This window comes from Panulirus ornatus, chromosome 32, assembly GCF_036320965.1.
Source record: "Panulirus ornatus isolate Po-2019 chromosome 32, ASM3632096v1, whole genome shotgun sequence".
Taxonomy (NCBI): Eukaryota; Metazoa; Arthropoda; class Malacostraca; order Decapoda; family Palinuridae; genus Panulirus; species Panulirus ornatus.
The window spans coordinates 22,033,030-22,056,567 of record NC_092255.1 but is presented as its reverse complement, the minus strand read 5'-3'; the positions used below and the strand labels follow the sequence as shown (position 1 = coordinate 22,056,567).

Below are 23,538 nucleotides of genomic sequence, written 5' to 3'. Positions count from 1 at the left end.
TGCAAAAACCTCTTGCACTAGCCTGAATCCACCCACCTGTAACTCATATTCAACAGTTAACTCAGGCTTTCGTCAGTCCATCTCTGCAGCGTTATATTGACACTGATCTCAAAGAATCCGCAGGAGCATTCTCACAGTGACCTTACACGTTGATCTCAAAACCATGATTGTTTGAAGAGCCTGTATAACTGAACAAGATTCTTAAATACTACCCTCATAAGGTAACTTTTAGATATCATTGTTCCTGAAGCTTTAGGTGTTCTCTTAAACTCTCTCTTCGAAGGCTCCAGCCAAGGTCAAAAGTCCTCATCGAGACCAGGCATCAAATGAATCATGCAAATGGCCTGAGACAACAGAGAAAAGAAGAATCTTAGAGTCACAGAAGAGCGCAAATAAGCGCTACTGGAAATTGCACAGTGACACATGTTTATGAAGAACATTTTAAGTAGGGACGCAAAACGAAACTCGTCCTTTTAAAAAAGGTGGCAGGACTTTTCCGTTGTGAAGAACACGAGAGGGTAAGAAAAAAATGTCAAAAGCTTAGCGGTGCAGGGAAAGAAACAGACATCGCAATGGCTCATCCTTGAGATGCCGACGGCCACAAAGTTATCACGTGACGCTGCGACTTGCCAAGCATTACACGGTGTAGCTATTGGCGGAGGCACGCAAGCAGCCGCTACTTGGGAACAGAGAGATTTACTGCCTCCAGAAGAAAGAGAACCAACACTGCGGCACAGGGCAAAGGGATCAAGCTTTGAGGATTGCTAAGCCGATTTGCCTCCCCGAGTGGGGACTTTTTCAAGCTCGTGGAGCTTGAGCTGTAGAGATGTGAAGGTAGTACTCTGTAAAAAAAAAAAAAAAAAAAAAAAAAGGATGGAGCTTACGTGTAATCATGAGATACTGTTATTACGGTACTGATCACTGAGCACACAAGGTCTCTATCCTAAGCACCGTTTACTTCCAAAGTAACACTGCAAAAATCATCTCTTAAGCTTCGGTATTCAAGTATATTGGATCAAAATCTTACACCAACATCCCACTGTATAGTAATAAAGTTGATCATTCATTGCATTACAATTCTTTTTTTTTCTCTTGGCTTCGTGTCTCAGAGGTGATTTATTATTTTATGAATATACTGGTTGCACCCAGAGGAGACCTTTCTAGTTCCGCTCTTAACTCTCATGTGTGTTCCACACTCTCCCAGCGATCAAATTGAATTATTTCACGCCAGACGATTACGCTTTACGATCAACACAAAGTAATATTGTTTTTCGGATGAAAGTGTTAGGAACAGCCAGTTCCGACAAGGTGTACTTGTGTTTGATTACTGTTTGTGTGTGTTACGTGGGGAGTTTTACACCCGTGTTGCCCCGTCTCTTAAACTTGGACATGTGTGCTGTGTCTTTATTGCTAATGTGTGTATACACCTCTGTGTAAATCAGGCTCCCATTTCACGACCAGCAGAGAAAGGGAGGATGAACAGCTGGGTCTGGCTGTGGACCGACTGTTGCGCCCAGGATTCAAACCCATTGAGGAACCGACCCCAAGCAGTCCTGTGCTGACTCGTCAGGAATGCTAACCACTACGCCACGGAGGCCTGGCTGTGTGTGTGTGTGTGTGTGTGTGTGTGTGTGTGTGTGTGTGTGTGTGTGTGTGTGTGTGTAAGTCGTTAAAACATGTTTTTATAACACGAAATATATTTTCTCTAACATTATTTCTACGTTAATGTGTTGGAGGACCTACTCCTTGTGCTATATCAGTTGCAGTGATGTTTCAGTGGTAAAAGGTCAATAGCCCATCTTCACAGTCTTGCCACTGCATCGTAACCAGTGGCTGGTGAACCACCATCCCCGCCACTGCTTATGGTTTAGCCTCTCGTCCCACAAACACCCACACCATCGCGTCCCAGTGCTTCATCTGCCCTCCCCACATCTCACCACCACCTCCGTCCTATTACAACCCACTTCACCTCCATACTTCCTCAACCCGACCTTCCAGCGCTTCTCACTGAGTCTCCTTCGTCCTACCTCCACGACGACCTTAGTCTCGCCCTGGCCTGCGACCGCCTCGGGTGGTGTCCTCGGAGAAATCATTGCATATCCTGCGGCTGCAACCCCGAGAGAGGCCACTTGGGAGGAGGGAGCGGGGCGCCGCCGTGTGAGACAGCACGTCAACGCGCTCCACTAATACGTCTGACGCGTAAAAACTGGGGCTAAAAATCTCCGACACTTCTGTCGGGATCACCGGCTCGTCAATGATGCAGGCCGGCCATAATTCTCGTCCAGAACCGGAAAAAATGGGCTTTCTCTACAGTGGCCTCCAAGGGCGATTTTTCGATCTAGTGAGCACGGGTTTGAGGACCGAAGCGGCGGCGGCTTGGGGGTGACAGAAGGAGAGTTCCCCGAGTCAGATGTCGTTCATCCTGGATGCCGGGGCGGGTTGCTGGGAAGGAGAGGCCGAGCCAGGTGAGGGACGCGGGTCCTGCTAACAGAGCGTGCAAGACAATTAAAGAAGTTTGATCCCCTTTGGATTACCTCAAGTCTGGGCCTCCTCTTTTACTTCTTCCTCCTCTCCTCCCCCCACACACATTTTTCTTATCGCCACAAATGATCAGGGTTTAGAGGAATTATACCCATCAGTGTGAGGAGGGCCTGGGGAGGTTCTCCTGCGGGGCTTCGACACCCGCGCTAGCGGCCGAGCCCACTTACTCCCGCACCAGCCACGGTGACATGTGGTGCCGCAACACACCTGTACCGACGGTATCTGCATGATACACCACAACCGCACACCTGTGTCTGCATGATACACCACAACCGCACACCTGTGTCTGCATGATACACCACAACCGCACACCTGTGTCTGCATGATACACCACAACCGCACACCTGTGTCTGCATGATACACCACAACCGTACACCTGTGTCTGCATGATACACCACAACCGTACACCTGTGTCTGCATGATACACCACAACCGTACACCTGTGTCTGCATAATACACCACAACCGTACACCTGTGTCTCCATGATACACCACAACCGTACACCTGTGTCTCCATGATACACCACATTCATACACCAGCATCTGTATAGTACACCAGTATCTGCATGATACACCACAACCATACACCAGCATGATACACCACAACCATACACCAGCATCTGCATGGTACACAAACGCTATACACCAATACCTTCACGATATACCATAGCCATACACCAGTACACTGCCCAGGACCAAGGCGACAGTGGTAACCTAAAGACACACAGAACATTTACCTCCTCATGATCAGCACCACGACACCCGGTGTGAACCCTGGGCATGATGGCCTGACCACTGACCTGACCCTCGTGGGGTGGGAGGGTGGGTAGGTGGGTGGCTGACGGGGGGAGGAGGGTTTAAATGTCGTGCCTCATACGTGTCGTGATGCTCCTGGAAGCAAATACTGAATGGCCTCAAGCAAGTTTTTGTGGTGAGACAACGTAACGCCCAAGTACAAGTCTGATCTCTGATGACTGAAGCGGCCCGGGAGGAACCTGAGTTATAACCTTGATAAATGGGCACACAGACACACACACACACACACACACACACACACACACACACACACACACACACACACACTTACACGCACACTCTTACACACACACACTTACACACACACACACACACACACACACACACACACACACACACACACACTTACACACACTTACACACACACACACACACACACACACACACACACACACACACACACACACACACACACTTACACGCACACTCTTACACACACACACACTTACACACACACACACAAACACACACACACACACACACACACACACACACACACACACACACACACACACACTTACACACACACTTTCACACACACACACAGAGGACAGACGACATATAGGCAAACACACATACATTCATACACGACCGCACAAGTGTATTCCCGTAATACACAGACGGTAATTAGAGACACGCACGAAGAAACAGCTTATCATTAAGAAAAATGATCTTATTCTACCTGGTTATTCAGCAGCGAGAAGTCATCTCCGCGATGCCGTGAAAAGTGTGCAAGTTGGTCGTCCAACACGGGGGCCCGTAAGACCGCTCACGAGTGCATCCTCAGTAACCCACGTGGAGGACTCGCACTCAAGTCATGGTCTAATTCTCAGTGAGTCACTGGCACGAGATCCGTACTTGTTTGACTCGTTATGTCGTCAGAGAGAGAGAGAGAGGGGGGAGAGACATACACACACGCGAGAGAGAGAGAGAGAGAGAGAGAGAGAGAGAGAGAGAGAGAGAGAGAGAGAGAGAGAGAGAGAGAGAGAGAGAGAGAGAGAGAGAGGGGGAAGGCTGGACGTTTTTAAACCTCTAGAGCAGCAAGACGATGCTGCGACCCTTGCTTGAGTGAGATACGGCACTCTACTACTTCCCCTGAACACTGAGGAAGCTGTGTCGAGATGAGGCGCTGATCGAGTGTGGGAAGAGGGAGCAGAACTAAAGGATGTGGATGAATGCAGTCTTATGGCCCTGATGGTATCCATCCCCGTGTACTGAAAGTGTGTGTGTGTGTGTGTGTGTGTCTCTGAACTTGCACCTGTGCTTGCTCGTCTGTTCCATTTTTGTTCCAAAACTTTTCCCTCTTGGAAAAATAAAAATGATAAGGGTGTGAACTCACGCTAAAGAGCTGACGGTAGAAAGTTAGGTCCTCAGACACGAGGGTCGTGTGTCATGGTAATTGACCTGAAACACTTTGACAGCTGTTCAACGTAACAATTCTAAAAGTGTTCGAGTGGCGTGCACACAGCTGCCAAGTGGGTTGGTGGTGCGGGACACAATGGGTCATGGGAGGGGTGGTTGGCATGTGTGGGTGGAGGTGGTGAGGGAGGAGGGGTGGGGCGGGGAGGTTAGCGGCCGGGCAAGTGAGTGTCGCCAAGTGTCAGTAGGCCTTTGATAAGGTCAGGAGTCGGGTTATTTCACCAGTGCCCTGGTTTCAGGCCGCCAGACCCCGGCGGTGGTCAGCTCGACCCTCCAGGTGTCAGGGGAGTGTCGTGTTCGGCGATGTTTTGTGCCACGGTGAGGGCAGCCACAGATGTAAACATCGTACGGCCAGATAATGTTATAATGTTATTAAGCAGAAGTTCAGAGATAGATAAGGCAATAATCCTTTTATTTTGCTATCATAAAAAACGATGAATTCTGTCTGACAGAGGTGAAGGGTTAGCGTGGCAGATATATAGAGATAGATAGATAAGAATGTATCTAATTTTTTACTTTAAAAGGCATAAGTTTTCTCACACACACAGACACATAGCCAAGTAGAGATATATGGAAACAGACACAGACGTTCCAATCATAAAAAGTTATAATCATTGTCCCAGAAATAACCAGTTTCGTCTATACCGATAGATATATCTTCACCCTAAGATGAAAAGTCATTCATGGGGTAATGGGATGAGCAGGATGGTCCACCGAGCACACAGACACACAGACACACACACACACACACACACACACACGTTGTACCACTGCAGGACATACATCATCCCGTGGTACACCGAGGTGTCCCTCGTGCATAAGTACCTGCACTGTTCAATCTCTTACACAAAACCACTCCCAGGAGTTCGTCTGATCCTTTCTTACATTTAAAGACAAATCAAACACGGTCCGTGGCTGCAGTGACCTCTCTCTCCTCTGGGTCACTGGCAACATATCCAACGTTCTTTCTTTTCTGCCAGTGTGGCACGGCAAGTCACCTGACAGGAGAATTATACGACTTTGTTACAAAATCATGGGCGATTTATAACGAATCCAATAGGTTCGAATCGTGTAATATCAACGTTATCCAAGAGTCAAACGAGTGTCCGACAAGCCTGCAAGAGTTTCAAAAAAAAAAAAAAAAAATGATTCACTTAATCCAACGCTTATTTTACATTTTATGAACGTACTTTAAGATCGCCTTTGAAAGTGAACTTGAGACAGAGATAAACTGGGTCTATGCCTTTGAAATTGAACTTGAGATAGAGAGATACACTGCGACGTCTTAGAAGCATGTGTATCAAGTGTCAATTGTGAGTAACCTATCCTGACTCACAGGACTTATAATATGGCCAGGGATTCCATGAAGTCTCCTCGCCCTCTGGGAGAATACAGCTCAGCTCTCAGTTTCATTTATGATCCTGGTGACGCGTTTTACATTCTGAGAATGACTTAAGAAATGATCACTTCTGGAAATAGCTTGTAACGAACTATACAATGAGGCAATACACATGTTTCTTTTTGTTTTTCGTTTTGTCCTAATCAACTCGCCCTTTCCGCCTTAGCGAAGTAGTATCAGGAACACATGACTGGACCTTGAAGGAAATGTCTCCTCAGATCCTTTCTTTGTCCCTACCTTTGGAAAGTGATAATACAGTAGGGAAAGATTTCCAGCCTTTCACTCCCACCCTTCTGCGCCGCCCTCTACCACACACAGGAGATACGTGTGTAGTATTTTCCTCAACCCCCCCCCCCTACCCTAAGGGTATATATATATATATATATATATATATATATATATATATATATATATATATGTGTGTGTGTGTGTGTGTGTGTGTGTGTGTGTGTGTGTGTGTGTGTGTGTCCCTGCCTCTCGGGTCCCTGCTACACCCCTGTAGCGTCAGGTACACGACCCGTAACAAGTCCCACATCACACGGGTTCTCTTCTAAGAAAGGTATAACTTTATTAAGGACACGTAGCGTTGGAAACCGCCTGCCACACCCCCTCGCCCTCAGAACCATTCCTCTGGGTTATCATTTCCAGTCCGTCAGCCTTCTAGATCGATCGTATCCGAATGTAGTCTATCATGTTTGTCGTAATCATACCAGACATCTTGTGATAATCATAGGAATCTGGATGTACGAAAAATGAACGTAATTCATGGCAATTTTTGAGGATATTGCATAACATCTGGTCTAATTACTACACAAATAGGTTTGATAAAACCCAATCACTCGTTTTCTATTCCCGTTCTCTGATATATGAGGATACATTAACATCATAATGTCGCACCTGAGATGATAATATTGTAACGAATTCCCTCTCACCCACCCAGCCAATAGAGAAACTATATATTAAAAAAGGTGTCATAAATGCACAAAATACTGAAAAGTGATAATATTTTTTCTTCTTCAGTGGTGGGTCTTTCATGTCGCGAACATTAAGATTGTCAAATGTTTTTTCTCCTAACTCCATTGAAGGATATCGTCACTTACTTTAGGAGCGAGTATTTCTCTCTGTTTTAATCCCTTGAGCACGACGGTATTTATAGACTTCATATTCAGTGTTTAATCTTTTGAGCATGACGGGGCGGCCCTTGAGCACGATGGTACGATCCTTGAGCACGACGGTACGATCCTTGAGCACGAGGGTATGATCCTTGAGCACGATGGTACGATCCTTGAGCACGATGGTACGATCCTTGAGCACGAGGGTATGATCCTTGAGCACGATGGTACGATCCTTGAGCACGATGGTACGATCCTTGAGCACGAGGGTACGATCCTTGAGCACGATGGTACGATCCTTGAGCACGAGGGTATGATCCTTGAGCACGATGGTACGATCCTTGAGCACGATGGTACGATCCTTGAGCACGAGGGTACGATCCTTGAGCACGATGGTACGATCCTTGAGCACGAGGGTACGACCCTTGAGCACGATGGTACGATCCTTTAAGCACGACAGTACGATCCTTTAAGCACGACGGTGCAATCTGTGAGAACGACGGTACGATCCTTGAGCACGATGGTACGATCCTTGAGCACGATGGTACGATCCTTGAGCACGACAATACGATCCTTTAAGCACGATGGTGCAATCTGTGAGAACGACGTACGTAGATCTGTACATCTATGGTTTAAATCCCTTGCCCACCACATTACGATCGTGGTGAGCGACGGTACGATCCTTGGGTATGATCAGGTCAAAGGTCAGGCCATCATATTCATGGATCTAACGCTGTCATTACGTCAGTCACACAGCTTAATATTCCCCTTTGTGGATTGGTTCTTCAGTTATTATCATTATTAGTTATCATTTCCATTACTGTCGTTTCTTTTTTCTTGTTACCGTGGAGACCACTTATCATTTCAGATGTCAATATTATCTTAACATCAAGGCATCGATCATTGACTGGTATTAGTACAATGATAATAACGTTAATGATGATAATGATACGTAGTAGTAGTAGTAGTAGTAGCGGCAGTAGTAGTAGTTGTAGTAGTAGTAGTAGTAGTTGCAGAAATAGTAGTAGTAGTAGTAGTAGTAGTAGTAGTAGTAGTAATGTAACGCACTCTTACGTATTTCTGTTTATGCTTGTTACGAAAAAGTAGAGGACATAGTGGTTTATACTCTACACAGACAAACCCTTTTTAATCATTATTCCCACAAGATAACCTTGCATGAACAGACCAGAAGAAGGCAGCTGACCCGACCGGATCCTTCATCTTAAGCATTCCTGAACTTATCTAGAAATCCTTTGAAATACGTCCATGAAGTTCTCTGCTACATCGTAGCGCATTCTGCAACATTTTGATTTGATTATCATATCGGGGCTTATACGAGTAGAAATACCGTTCGTGTGTCTTTATATGTAATGATGTGAAAAACGTTGGAGAACCTTTTCAGGGGAGAATATTACCAGTTTAAAGACGCCCTGTAATTTTACAGGAAGTGATATTTAAAAGATTACTGTACCCTCTGCCGATATCGCTCCTACGTTATCTATAAATTGTAATAACAAGTCACAAAAGGGGAAGAAAAAGACGACCCGTTCTTAACATATATAAACTGCGCTATGCTCCTCTCTGTCACCTATCCTTATGGACCAAGATTTCTCGTTCCTCTCTGACACACACCGGTTCAGCCAGTTTCCCTTCATAAGGGGAAACATTTCTTACCTTACCATCATCGTCCTGAGGCTCTGACTTCTTTTATTTCAGGAATATTCATTTCTCTTCCCATATATTTCCTCCTTTCTTCTTTAAGCGCCTTAACTTCAGTAGTCTCCTCCCCAGCCACACATAAGAGGGTGGAAGATGCGGTATCCACAGGTCACATTCCCGTCTGACTTACATCTCGTCTTCTTCTCTTGGATGTCTTGGGGAATCTCGCGAACCTTCTGAGCCTCGACATTTCGTAACTTTTCGACAAAGTCTGGTACAAGTCTGACCACTGAATGAAGGCCTGTCGCAAGTATGATGACTTAATTTCTCTTCTGTAGCTCACCTTTCCTCCGCTGATCTATCAACTCGTTAGTTATTCTTCCAAGGTTCGTCATGATTCCAAGACGTGTTAATTGATCGCAATCTTCCTCTACCATGAACCGTGGGGTTCTCAGTACCTACCATCTGTCCTGTTTCCCTCAACCATCTTTTTCAACCCATGTCCTCGAATATCTTTTTCAATCCATTTCTTCAAAGATCTTTTTCAACTCATTTCCTCGACGATTTTTTTCAGCCCATTTCCTCAACGATATTTTTCAACCCATTTCTTCGACGATCTTTTTCAACCCATAACCCTGCGTGCGTGGCTCAACTCAGCATTCCTCTGCCACTTTACGTACTAACCTTCCCCACACACTCGTTCTTTCTCGCTTTAATTAGACAATGTTTCTCACTTAGGATCAAGGCCATCTCTCGGTGGTGTAGAATTAATCTAATCCAATTCATTGCCTCCGAAACCAAGTTTCTTCCCACTATCCTCTCTCTTAATCCTCTCGACATTGTTATATCATCTGGTATGGCCCTCAACTCTCTATCAAGATACTTGATGATAAGGTTTCAGTTATCTTAATCTTAAGAACTCCACAATATTTGGCTAAGTCTGCCTCCAGAAACTGTGAGAATTTCATTCCAGTCTCCAGTAGCTGAGGCCACGATCCCCCCCTCCATGTATGTAGTACTGCACACACCAATAGGGAGGATGTTCTTCCATATTCCTTATGGACGGAATTCACTCAAAACGGAATTCGACCTACAACGTCACACCTCTCACTCAAGCGGAAACCCCCACCTTTTTCTCTCCAAGCCACATAGGTTCACTGTGAGTCTCCGTTTCAGAGCTGACCCTTGTTTTTAGTGATATAACACTAATAACAAGGAAGGACCACGTGCATAGTTGAATGTGTCACTTGCTCCCAAACGTGTCCTTAACCACTTCATACCTGACGAAGGTGTGGGAAGTGGGTGTGTCACGTGACGTCGACGGGCCTTAATGAGCCTCCCACCTGATACGCCTATAGACCCCAAAAAAACAACCAAGCAAATTATATCAACACAGTGATCGAGAAGATATACGATCCCTATATGTAAATCAGTGACCCCCCCCCCCCTTTTTTTTTAACGCAGTTGGTTTCACTATTCCGAATCTTTTATTTTTTCAAAATTTTGACATATACATATATATATATCATACAAACCTCCAACAGCCAGGATCGAACCTGGGACCCCTGTGCAAGAGACAGGCATGCTAACCGCTAGGCTATGGGACTGTATAATACCTCCGCGTTGTACAGTTAGGTTCGGTAAAACGCTATCAGCTGGCTATGTGCGTCAGTTCGGAAACAGCCAAGTATAGACCCCGTTGCTCACCATTGTGAGACGAAGGGTATTCGAGTACTCAGTATTTCGAATAGTTGTTTCCTATTATACAGTCCCATAGCCTAGCGGTTAGAATGCCTGTCTCTTGCACAGGGGTCCCAGGTTCGATCCTGGCTGTTGTAGGTATGTATGTTCTATGAAGGTGCGCGTTCATATGCACTTTATTCGTATATATATATATATATATATATATATATATATATATATATATATATATATATATATATATATATATTTACAAAAATGAGAGATCCACATGATACAATCCACTGCCTCCACACACTGTAACAGACATCCGATACACACACACACACACACATATATATATATATATATATATATATATATATATATATATATATATATATATATATATACAGTAGGGTACAGTAGGGTTGAGGGTCAAGTCAATTGGGATGTGAGTTTGAATGGAGAAAAACTGGAGGAAGTGAAGTGTTTTAGATATCTGGGAGTGGATCTGGCAGCGGATGGAACCATGGAAGCGGAAGTGGATCATAGGGTGGGGGAGGGGGCGAAAATTCTGGGGGCCTTGAAGAATGTGTGGAAGTCGAGAACATTATCTCGGAAAGCAAAAATGGGTATGTTTGAAGGAATAGTGGTTCCAACAATGTTGTATGGTTGCGAGGCGTGGGCTATGGATAGAGTTGTGCGCAGGAGGATGGATGTGCTGGAAATGAGATGTTTGAGGACAATGTGTGGTGTGAGGTGGTTTGATCGAGTGAGTAACGTAAGGGTAAGAGAGATGTGTGGAAATAAAAAGAGCGTGGTTGAGAGAGCAGAGGAGGGTGTTTTGAAGTGGTTTGGGCACATGGAGAGAATGAGTGAGGAAAGATTGACCAAGAGGATATATGTGTCGGAGGTGGAGGGAACGAGGAGAAGAGGGAGACCAAATTGGAGGTGGAAAGATGGAGTGAAAAAGATTTTGTGTGATCGGGGCCTGAACATGCAGGAGGGTGAAAGGAGGGCAAGGAATAGAGTGAATTGGAGCGATGTGGTATACCGGGGTTGACGTGCTGTCAGTGGATTGAATCAGGGCATGTGAAGCGTCTGGGGAAAACCATGGAAGGCTGTGTAGGTATGTATATTTGCGTGTGTGGACGTATATATATACATGTGTATGGGGGGGGGTTGGGCCATTTCTTTCGTCTGTTTCCTTGCGCTACCTCGCAAACGCGGGAGACAGCGAGAAAGTATAAAAAAAAAAAAAAAAAAAAAAATATATATATATATATATATATATATATATATATATATATATATATATATATATATATATATATATATATATATTTTTTGTACGGCAGATGGACCTTCAGCCGGAGCGGTTAATGGACCAAACCATTAATAATGATTAACCAATTTTCATTAATAGAATCATTTTGTATGTGGAGGCGATGAGGACGAGTACCTTCCTTCATACGACTGGACAAATGACGATCCCAAGTGCGCAGAGTCACGGAGCAGGAGGTGCATTATACCATTATACGACCTTAAAGGCTCAATGTTCCACGACGAGACACCGATATGTGTGTGTGTGTGTGTGTGTGTGTGTGTGTGTGTGTGTGTGTGTGTGTGTGAACTGAAGGAAGGGTGACTGCGCCTGACCTAACCCTCGAAATTGAGACTTTGAGATAATGATATAACAGACAGACAGACAGAATGCTCAACTTCCTCTCCTGGAACTAATTTCTTCTGATTCTAACGTCGCTTCATAATGAAGAGCTGTAACATGGGCTGATATTAGGGGAAAAAAAACACAATAATGATGGTCATAAAGAGAACCACACTTTATGATAACAATATCGTCGTTAATGATCATATATGATAATTACGATGATACTGAAATAATGACAGAATCACCGTGGCAGTGATAATCATATTAATCCCAACCGTAATTATAAATTCTCTCCAAGGAAGAGGAACATCACGAGATGGAGTCACTGTAGCGTACAATCACTCCGACGCACCGAACATATTTAACGTATGATCACTGCGACGTACAATCACCGTAACGTACAATCACTGCAACACACGGGTAAATAAAAGAAGAAACTCAGTGGTATTCCTCCCACTCCCCCTCCCGCGCCATCGCCATCCTTAGCTAAGGCGATAGGGAGTGAGCTGAGATGGGATGTGTTCCTAGGAAGCAGCTGATTTAACTCATCCTGATCCAACACACTCATGAGGATATATTACTATCCTCCCGCAGCACGAGGCGCTAATCTTCGCGTGCACCAGTACATCAGATATACTACGGGTCTAAAATTACACGTCGACTGGATAGCATAATTGCTTCCCACGTAGTTATGTATCAATTTTCACGAAAAGTAAAATTTCAGCTGAAAAAATATCGTCAGAGAAATGTCAAACTCATATAAGTTTTAACAAGTGTGACTAACAAAGTCCCTTCATAACTAGCTGTAAAACAAAACAATATATATATATATATATATATATATATATATATATATATATATATATATATATATATATATATATATATATATATATATATATACTGCAACTATTATCACCATCCTCTCTATCTGCAACAGTTTTTTAAGATCTCTTCAAACTCATTATCAAGGAAACAATGGGATGAAGTTTCCGACTCCTCTGTGTAATCATGTAAATGTCTTCTCTAAGAAACAAAATGTATTGCAGGTGTAGTCCACACGAAAAATTCCCAAGTGCACTTTTGTGTCATGGTCACATCGTCAGGGTAGATACAAGAATGAGGTAGAGGACGTAGAAGTCATTTGATATAGAAGGAGTGACTGTTCTACGTGTTCTATCTAATTCTTGTATCTCCCTTGATGATGTGATCATTACACGAAAGTGCAGTGCACCTGGGATTTTTTCGTGTTTCATTTTTCTCGCGGTTATATATATATATATATATATATATATATATATATATATATATATATATATATATATATATATATATATATATATATACATTATCCCTGGGGACAGGGGAGAAAGAATGCTTCCCACGTATTCCCTGCGTGTTGTAGAAGGCGACTAAAAGGGAAGGGAGCGGGGGGCTGGAAATCCTCCCCTCTCGGTTTTTTTTAATTCTCCAAAAGAAGGGACAGAGAAGGGGGCCAGGTGAATATATTCCCTCAAAGGTCCAGTCCTCTGTTCTTAACGCAACCTCGCTTATGCGGGAGATGGCGAATAGTATGAAAGAAAAGAAAGAAATATATATATACATATCACAAATAGTCATTCATCATTTTCGATATGATTATGATAATTGCTGTCATTATCAGAACAATTTCTGTACCGGGGGAAGTGTTGCCAGCTCATGGGCGTGGCATTTGAATCATACCCCAAGTCTGCTCCGAACATGACAGTATACAACCTTACCCACATCTCGGTTCATCGCGACCACTCTGCTGGATCATCTCATGTCAACTACCCTCCTGAAGGTGGGTGGTAGCCTTCTGCTTCACTACCCTGCCTCTATCTTTAGACGTATTAGGGACGGGATAACCCTACGGTTCTCTATGGTACAAGTCTCGTCCAGAGACCATCATATCCTCTCGCTATCTGGCTTTTTCCTCATATACGCGCTCGTGTGTAGTACTCCCTCGGTACGTTACCTCCGACCCGCACACTCTCGCCGTTGTCTTCATCTGTGCTCCAGTGTCTGTGTACCTCCGCCTTACCTTCTCTCTCTCTCTCCCCCATATCTCGCGCCCCTCACGACTCGCGTCGTCATCCCCCGTGCACCACCTCCTCCCCCTCCTCCTCCTCCTCCCCTGATCTCTCCCCTTCCTTCCCCTCGTCTACGTCTGTCGCCTCCTCCCTCCCTCCCTGCCTCCCTCCAACCCCCTCTTGAGCGAGGTCCCCGTGTGTCCCCGCCCCCCCAGGCTGGAGCGCGACACTACGACCAAGCACATCCATCATTGATGGCGTCTTGCAACATTCAACATCCGTGCATCATTTAAGAGGTTGCTGAAAGAATTTGTATGTACACTCCCGGTTGTTTCGGGTTTAATGAGGAAACGCGATTGTGGTTTTAACGAGTGATTTAAAACTTGATTTGCAGCCGCCCCTTAAAACTTGAGAATGTCAAATGGGCGCACTTTTTCTTTTCTTTCTATATGACCGACCTTTTCCTAGGTAAGTTTAGAGCAAATTTTAATCACAAAATTCTTGTCTGGGAGAATTTGTAAACGCGAGAAAGAGAGAAAAAAAAAATGGTTTTCCTTCGTATCTTATAAAATACCAACGGAAAAATATTCTTTTATTCATCACAACCATCTCCCCCCCTCCCTCCCTCCTTTCTGATGCAGCGCATCCCCCCCATCCCAGCATCCCCCAACTCCCCCTCTATCCTTTCCTCCCCCCCTCCACGGAACAACCCCATCATCAACCCCTCCGCCTCCGCCATCCCCCACACCGTTGCTCTACCCTCCCGCCGGCGTCAGTGTCGCCAGCTGTTGCTAGAGCCACAAGCAGGATCGCCAACGACCAAGGCACCGTCACAATACGTTTGCCTTTATAATAAAACCATCACCACTTTACTACTACACCTCGGGTAGTGGCGCTGGTCTGGTACCTACCTAACTTATTCAGGCGAATGTTAGTCTAATTAGTCAGCTATGTACTCACGATACTACAACTACTACTACTACTACTACCTACTACCACTATGACTACGACTACCATCACTATGACTACTACTACTACCACTATGACTACTACTACCACCACTATGACTACTACTACTACCACTGTAACTACTGCAACTATGACTACCACTACTACTATTGCTACTAAATCTACTTTGACTACTACTACCACTATGACTACCACTACTACTACTGCTATTACTACTACTAATACTACGACTAATGATAATAGTATGAGTACTGCTGCTTCTATAAATATGACTACCACTGCTACTTCTAACAGAGCGATTACTACTACTACAACTCTAACTACCACTACTACTACTTCTACTATTACTACTACTACTACTATTACTATCACTACCAGTCTAAATCTCAGGGCCACTGTCGGCCGACAGCAAAGGTCCAGTAGTGCAGGGGACACTGGTTGAGCCTACGCTGCTGAGACAAGTGAATGAAGGCTCTTGGATTATTGACGGTGTGGACGGGGGGTTGGGGCCTAAGTAGGCCGCTCCTTGTACACTGAAATGCCTGGTACTTAGGATCATTCCTTAAAGAGAAAGCCTTTTAGTGATAATTCCTTACTGTACATTTTCATTTACGTGCGACAGGATGCGGTTGGCCTGTGAATATAGGAAGGGAGACGTGGGAGTGGGACAGGGAGCAGGGAGACGTGTGGGTGGGGAAGGGAGGAAGGAGGGTGTGTGAGTGGTTTGGGAGCAGGGAGATGTCTGGATACGTGGGAGTACATGGGAAAGACAGATTACAGGAGACCCGACTGCATATATGAGTATCTGTCCTGATGTTCTAATTAAAGTGGTATAAAACAAGACAGCAAAATAGAAGGCACCTCCTCACTCATCTCTCTCCCTTCTGCTCAACTGCCGGCAGAAAAAACGTAAGACAGAATGTACCATACTGTGTGAGGGTAATGTACTGGAATGGAAATTCTATAAAGTGAGTGTGGACTGGAAATAAAAAAAAAGGTCCCAATCAGTACGACATCTGCTCTGCGGCTGAATTCTGAAAAAGAGAGACATGATGAATGGTCATTTTTTCCCCCCCTCCGAAAACAGGCATTTGTGAAGTACCTGTCTAGCCTCGATTTGAGATGGTTATGAGATGTATGAGTGGGGAGGGAAATATGTGAGTGGGGGGGGGCAGGGAGGACGAAAATGTGTGGGTGAGTGAGGGGGATCTATATGAATGGGGGAGGGAGGGGAGATATGTGAGTGGGGAGGAAGATGTGCAAGTGGAAAAAGTGTGGTGGTGGTGTACAAAGGCGGAGGCATGGAAGGTACTGGGTATATTCCATATGACTGCTGAGGGTGTGCCGCTCTGTCTGTACACGGCGGACGACCGACTGAAATGCGAAGACCTACAACCCGCCAGCGGCGACAACGCCAGCAGGCGGAGTACAACTGCTGCCACAGACGAACACTGACGACACCAGCGGAAACCAGAGAGACACACCAGGAACACCAACCTCACCAGCAACAACACCGGCGGGAACAAGTACAACACAAACGTACCCAACAACAACTACTACAACACCGAGAGCGAGAACGACGAGGTCATTACTAGTAACAACCACGACTACAACTTAGGGCAACACCACGACGACAAAGACACCACTGACACTACCACTAACCAACACGATCAGTTATTACAACTATTACAACTACTGCTACTACTAAGAACCACAACTACTAACAACAACGAGACAGCTACCACGGCTAGCTGCAGCAGCAATAATAATAATACCACTACCACCAACAGGAGCATCACTACCGACTCTCCATCTCCAACAACAACAGCAACACTTACACCAACACAACCACAACACTTACACCAACACAACCACAACACTTACACCAACACAACCACAACACTTACACCAACACAACCACAACACTTACACCAACACAACCACAACACTTACACCAACACAACCAACATGGTCATCCTTCCTCATTCACTATCATCTTCACTCATCATCATCATCATCATCATCATCCTGACTCACGACTACCACAATCCACACGTTCGCCCTCATCATCATCACCATCATTACTCGTATCTCACACACCATGACCATTGTCTTGACCACCACCATCACCTTCACTCACACCCAAATCTCACTCACCACCAACCTTCACTCGCAATCCCTATCATCTTCACTCACCATCACCACCACTCCTCACTCACCATCACCACCACCTTCCTCACTCATCACCCTGGCGTCCCATATACCGGCGCCCAATACAAGGTGTTAACTGGCGTGGGACACTAGCGTTTATATCTATCGTGTCAACGGTCGGAACCCTTACTGGCGACGTAGCCAGATGACACACAACTCTCCCCCCCTCCTTGCCCTTCACACACACACACCTAGGGTGGCCAGATGATGACTCCCTCCCTCTCCCCGTCCTAACCCTACCCTACACACCTCGGGTGGGGCGGGATTATTGGTTTTCAACTCGGGATGTCAACCCATGGGATAATATTTTGAAGGTCTGGAGGTGTGTGTGTGTGTGTGTGTGTGTGTGTGTGTGTGTGTGTGTATGTGTGTGTGTGTGTGTGTCTGCAGTTCCCATCCCCTTCACCGTCATAGTGAGTGGTGGAGGATCTCGTCCTCCACACGAGCACGACCCTCGGGCAGACTGTGTTATATATGAGACCCAAAATGATTCTGAAATATGTGGAGGTATGATGACTTCAGGTGACGTGTTTACGGGCACAAAGTACGCCAGTTCTTAGTTCGAGTGGTAATGTTGATACTCCACGAGTGGACCTGTGACGAAGATATCTTTCCAGTGGCTGGCCCAAAGCGGTGCTGTCAGTCGCTCTTAGTGAGTCAGTAACCCTCCAGTGGCACCGCGAGTCATTCCTAGTGGCGCCGCGAGTCATCCCTAGTGGCGCTGTTACCCTCCAGTGGTACCGCGAGTCAACCCTAGTGGCGCTGTTACCCTCCAGTGGCACCGCGAGGCATCCCTAGTGGCGCTGTTACCCTCCAGTGGTACCGCGAGTCATCCCTAGTGGCGCTGTTACCCACCAGTGGTACCGCGAGTCAACCCTAGTGGCGCTGTTACCCACCAGTGGCACCGCGAGTCATCTCTAGTGGTGGCGCTGTTACCCTCCAGTGGTACCGTGAGTCGCCCACCCAATGACGCAGGGGGACGCGACCACTCACACTCCTGTGTTGGAGAGAGTTGGCGTACTGTTAGAGCGTCATCTCTCTACTGCTGGAAAATCCACTTCCATCAGTAATCAAGAGGGAGACTACTCCTCAAGTGGAGGAGGAACTCTCCACTTCTTTGGTGGAGTGAGTCGCCTCCCCCCCAACCCCCCCAAGATCTGAGGGGGGGCTACCATAGTCAACCCTCTCCAGTGGACAGGTCACCTCTTCCACTGGCGGAAGGAGTCATCTCTTCTACAGTGGAGGGCGGGAGAGGGGTCTAGCTCTCCAGCTGTGGAAAGGTGGTCATCCCTCCCTCCAGTGGTGGAGGGAATCACCCTTCAAATGGAAGGCTGAGGTCGGGGGTTCGCTAATCCTGGTGGCCTGCTGAGCGTCAGGGATAATACGCAACGCCCCCAGAGCTACTGTTTGTGAAGCGGGTAGCGGAGGAGAGGCAGGTGAAGCGGGTAGTGGTGGAGGCAGACGAAGCGGCAAGTGACAGAGGAAGGTAAAAGCAGGCTGTGGTTAAGGCAGGTGAAGCGGTCGGTGGTGGAGGCAGGTGAAGCGGGTAGCCGTAAGAAAAGCAGGAAGTGGGAAGAGACAGGGAGGAGGATGAAAGAAATGAGGAAGAGAGTATGGATGATACCAGAGAAAACGAGAGAGAGAGAGAGAGAGAGAGAGAGAGAGAGAGAGAGAGAGAGAGAGAGAGAGAGAGAGAGAGAGAGAGAGAGAGAGAGAGAGCAACGGAGCCACCACAGCTGCTGGAGAGTTGGTGGGAGTCTGCCACCCCAACACACACACACACACACACACACACACACACACACACACACACACACACACACAAACCACGACACACTAGGAACGCTAAACCATGCGTAGCGAACGGTGGCACTCCACCTCCTAGATTATCAGTAGCTGTTAATAGAATAATTCCCCACAATTACCGGGGCTCCATCAAAGGCAGATGTAATCAGGCTCCATCGGCTGGGGAGGATGAGGGTGGTGGTGGTGGTGGGGAGAGGGAGTGCTTACCGCCTGCATCCTAAAGAAAAAAAAAGGGAAAATAAAGAGCAGATTGCATCTCTACGCTGGGAAATGTGAGAAATTTCACAAATACCCACCCAGCACTTAAGTCTGCCGAGGGTCAGTTTATCTAATTGTAACGATGCAAAAACGTCTTTATTGCTTGGCAGCATTACAGGCATTATAAGCAGTCCAGGGCCTCATCATGTCCTGGGCGAGGGGTTAATTTCTTCAACAGCCTCGTAACGGCACCATACAATTTACCGTCTTGGTTTATTTGGGGGAATTTATCTGCCGGGACGAGACTTACGGGGGGATAAATCTCTCTGTGATGAAGGTAAAAACTGTAATGATGGCTACCTGCTGTTCTCTGCTCTGTGGCTTGTGCTGGACCACGCTCCTCTCCTGCTGCCGGTGTGTGTGTGTGTGTGTGTGTGTGTGTGTGTGTGTGTGTGTGTGTGTGTGTGTGTTGATCCTCTCTCTCTTTCCCTTTCACGTGTGTGTGTCCAGGATATGTTCTGCGATGTGTATGCGTTCCCCTGCGTAACTGTTATGGATATAAAGGACGCATCAGAACTCCGGACCTACAGGCTGAACTCGCTACTTACCTTTTAAGTTCAACACATTTCACACTGGATGCCTTGAACTTCAGTGTTCACTGCATATGCAGTTTGAACACATGTTACACGAATGCTAAATGTCAAATTCCACCTGTGGGACTGGACTTATCAGAGGCGCTGTATGATTGCGCCATGAGTATGCTCGCCACGCGCGCCTTGTTCCGGGCGTGTCGTCTTCCACTTGCAAGCAATACTTCAACATGAGGAGCGCCTTGCTTCAAGGGGTCAGACATGTACAAATCATCCCAGGTTTCTTAATCATCCAGATGTGATGATAAGAATAATGATTGCTACTGCAACTTTACTACTACTACTTTACTACTACTACTACTGTTACTGTTTCTACTACTACTACTACTAAAATCATAAGTAATGATAAACGATTGATTAAAGTAATTATAACCAAAGGCTGAAAATACCCAAAGACAATACATACATAACACAAGGGGGCTATTAAACTGGGGATGGATGGGTGTTGTTACTCTGCACGTAGATACAAATGTGGTGGATGATATATATTCCACAAATCGTTATTGATGATCACAGTGGGTGGGTTGTGGGGCTAGCCGTTCGTTCGAAGCCGGATGAGCTGTGGTGCGGAACTGCAACTCGGGTACGAGGGATCTCGGGTTGCGGGTGACGGTGGCGAGAGTGGTGCAGAAGCTTCCCTAATTGTTGGATATGATCCAGGTGATACGTGGAGAGAGCTGGGAGAGAGTCATTGAGTTGAGAGCCTCTTGGTAGGTAATGTAGAAGAACCAAAGGATATTCTTACTTATCTTTTTCCGATGTCATTCTAATGGCAGCTATTGTGTGTGAGGAGAGGGAGGAATAAGTAGGAAGACTAGGCAGGAAAGGGATGGGCGAGTATGGAATGAATAAGATTCATTATGTTCTAGAATTCAGGTTCAAGGAATCCAAGTGTCTTTAGACGACGAGAGATGGAAGATCTGATCCTATGGTTGGCGTGTTTCCACCACTGTGGTTTATCGTCCAGAGAGACGCCGGGGAGCTTGGCGGATTGCACAGCCTGGACCTGGACGGGGCTGGTGCGTAGTGAAAAAATAGGGGTGGTTCGGACATGGCTGGAAGCGAGATTGAGGTACATATCCATCTTAGTTTGGCTAATGGTTATCCACTTTTGGAGGCTGTTGAGGGCATCTTGGAGGGCAAGGTTATCCAGAACACGTTTTTTTTTTTTTCTCTCTCTCTCTAGACATTAATCTTCCTTAGACGTCAAGCCATTAACTTGCTCAACTTACTTAGACGCTGAACTACACTTTACGAAATGATATTGAGTGCTGTAAGATCCTACATCCAGCTCCTGCATGAGGTTGTTCACATGATCAGACAGCCTATGCTTACGCAAAATCAGAATTTGTCTTGTCTACTTCCTCACCTACTGTGACGCTTTTCATACCGGTTGTACGCTTTGATCTCTTAAATGGTTTCGCGTACTTCCTTCACACTTGACCAGTATGTAGTGTTGTGTGGTACAGAAGCCAGTCAGGTGCAACCATCCGATTCATACGGAGGACGAACCACTCAGTTCACTACCCACTGCCAGCATTAGCACAGGTAAAGCATCCGCTCAGTACACTTCATCCTTTCCTCTCAAGTCTTGTTTACTGCCTCTGCAGCTCTGGTCCCTCTCCGGCTAGTAAGGGACTTAGAAACATCCGCTCAATGCACTATCCGGCTAGTTAATGACTGAGAAAGCTGCTCAGCGCATTATTCGAACAGTAGCAGTGACAGCGAAGCAACCGCTCAGTGCCCTGTCCATGTCCGCTTGCAGCAGAGGTACAGCAGCTCACTGCGCTAATCGGCCAATAGCAGTGCGCCATGGACAACAGCTCAGTGCGCTACATAGCCCGTAGTAGAGCTAACTGCCGCTCAGTGCACTCCTCAGCCAGTAGCAGTGCTTGAGGAAGAGCCGCTCAGTGCGCTACATGGACCGCAGTGGTGCTGACAGCCGCTCAGTGCACTGTTCAGCTGGTGATAGTGTTAACAGCTGCTCAGTGCGGTAACTGGCCGGTGGTAGTGTACAAGAACAGCCGCTCAGTGCACTACTGGGCCAGTAGCAGCGGCTAAGGAACGGCAGCTTAGTGCGCTACCCGACCAGTAGTTGTCGACGCGGAAAATTTAATTAAACGAGGCTGGATTTGAGTGCATCTGGTGCGCCTATTATATTTACGCGGTGTGAGCTGTTTACGGAATAACCCCGCCGCCGCCGCCGCCGCCACTGACGGCCTGATTTAATCGATAGACAATAGAGATGGTGGCGTCCCCCCTTTCCTCTCTCCCTATCTGTCTATTTCCGAGCCTCCGTCCCTCCTCCATCCGCTGGCCCCTTCCTCTCTCTCTCTCTCTCTCTCTCTCTCTCTCTCTCCCCCTTTGCCTCTTCTCCTACCGTTCTGTCCAGCCAACCCTCCTCCTCCTCCTCAACTGTCTTGGGACGGTGGTTTATCTTTCTCTCTCTCTCTCTCTCTTTCCCTCCTCTCGCAAGTCGTTGTCGTTGCTGCACAACGTCAGCTGTGCTGGCGTCAGAAGCGACTCCCTCCTCGGGTGTCAAGAGGTGACCGTCGACGGTGCTTTGAGGGGACGAGCTCCAGCCTCAGCGGTGCCCTTCACCGTCAGCCACAGCGGTTGTCCACAGTGTACGCGACTCTATACCTCCTGTGTCAACACAGATCCTCCACTGACTCGGCACCGGTCGTCTAGAATGCCAGAGCAACCGTCCTCTCGTTCTCTAGTGTCAGCAATAGTCCTACAACGTAAACAGCTCTCTCTCTCTCTCTCTCTCTCTCTCTCTCTCTCTCTCTCTCTCTCTCTCTCTCTCTGTATCGTAACCCACGACCCTGAGCATCAAGAAGGGAGAGTCTGGTGCCCAACATCGACACTCTAGCACAGAAAAGAACAACATCAGTGAAACCAACCAACCGATGCTCTGAGTAAATCTGACTTTTCACGTCGCTTGAAAAAAAAGAAGAGAGAAGAGATATATCCCTCACTCAGTATCCTCCCCTTCGATACTAAATTATTACCCTCGTCCCTAACAGTCTCTATTAACAGCTCGTTAATTGCTCCCCTCATTGGCTCCATTCTTCTCTGTCACCCTCTTTTCTTTTATTATATCCCCATAACGGGTCCGTTGCACGTCTTTCCTTCTCATCCCCCCTCCCCTTCTTCCATAACCACATCTTCCTTCCCCTCCTTCCCTTACACTTTCCTTCACCCGGGCCATAACTTCCACTTCTAATCGACAATCATCACTTTGGCGAATTTCCTTCCGTTACAATTTTCCTAGTTATAGACCCCCATAAACACGGTTCTTTTATGCTCAAATATTCCCGACTCTACAGATCTCCCCCTTCCTCTGCCCTAAA

The 23,538-nt window shown here is 46.4% G+C and overlaps 1 protein-coding gene and 1 long non-coding RNA gene across 3 annotated transcripts in view; one reads left to right on the top strand and one right to left on the bottom strand.

Moving 5' to 3' along the window:
- Window positions 1-23,538, bottom strand: part of LOC139759166 (uncharacterized) — a 287,348-nt gene that overhangs the window by 88,894 nt on the left and 174,916 nt on the right. The gene's annotated exons all lie outside the window — the stretch shown is intronic.
- Window positions 1-23,538, top strand: part of LOC139759164 (homeobox protein araucan-like) — a 200,982-nt gene that overhangs the window by 70,514 nt on the left and 106,930 nt on the right. The gene's annotated exons all lie outside the window — the stretch shown is intronic.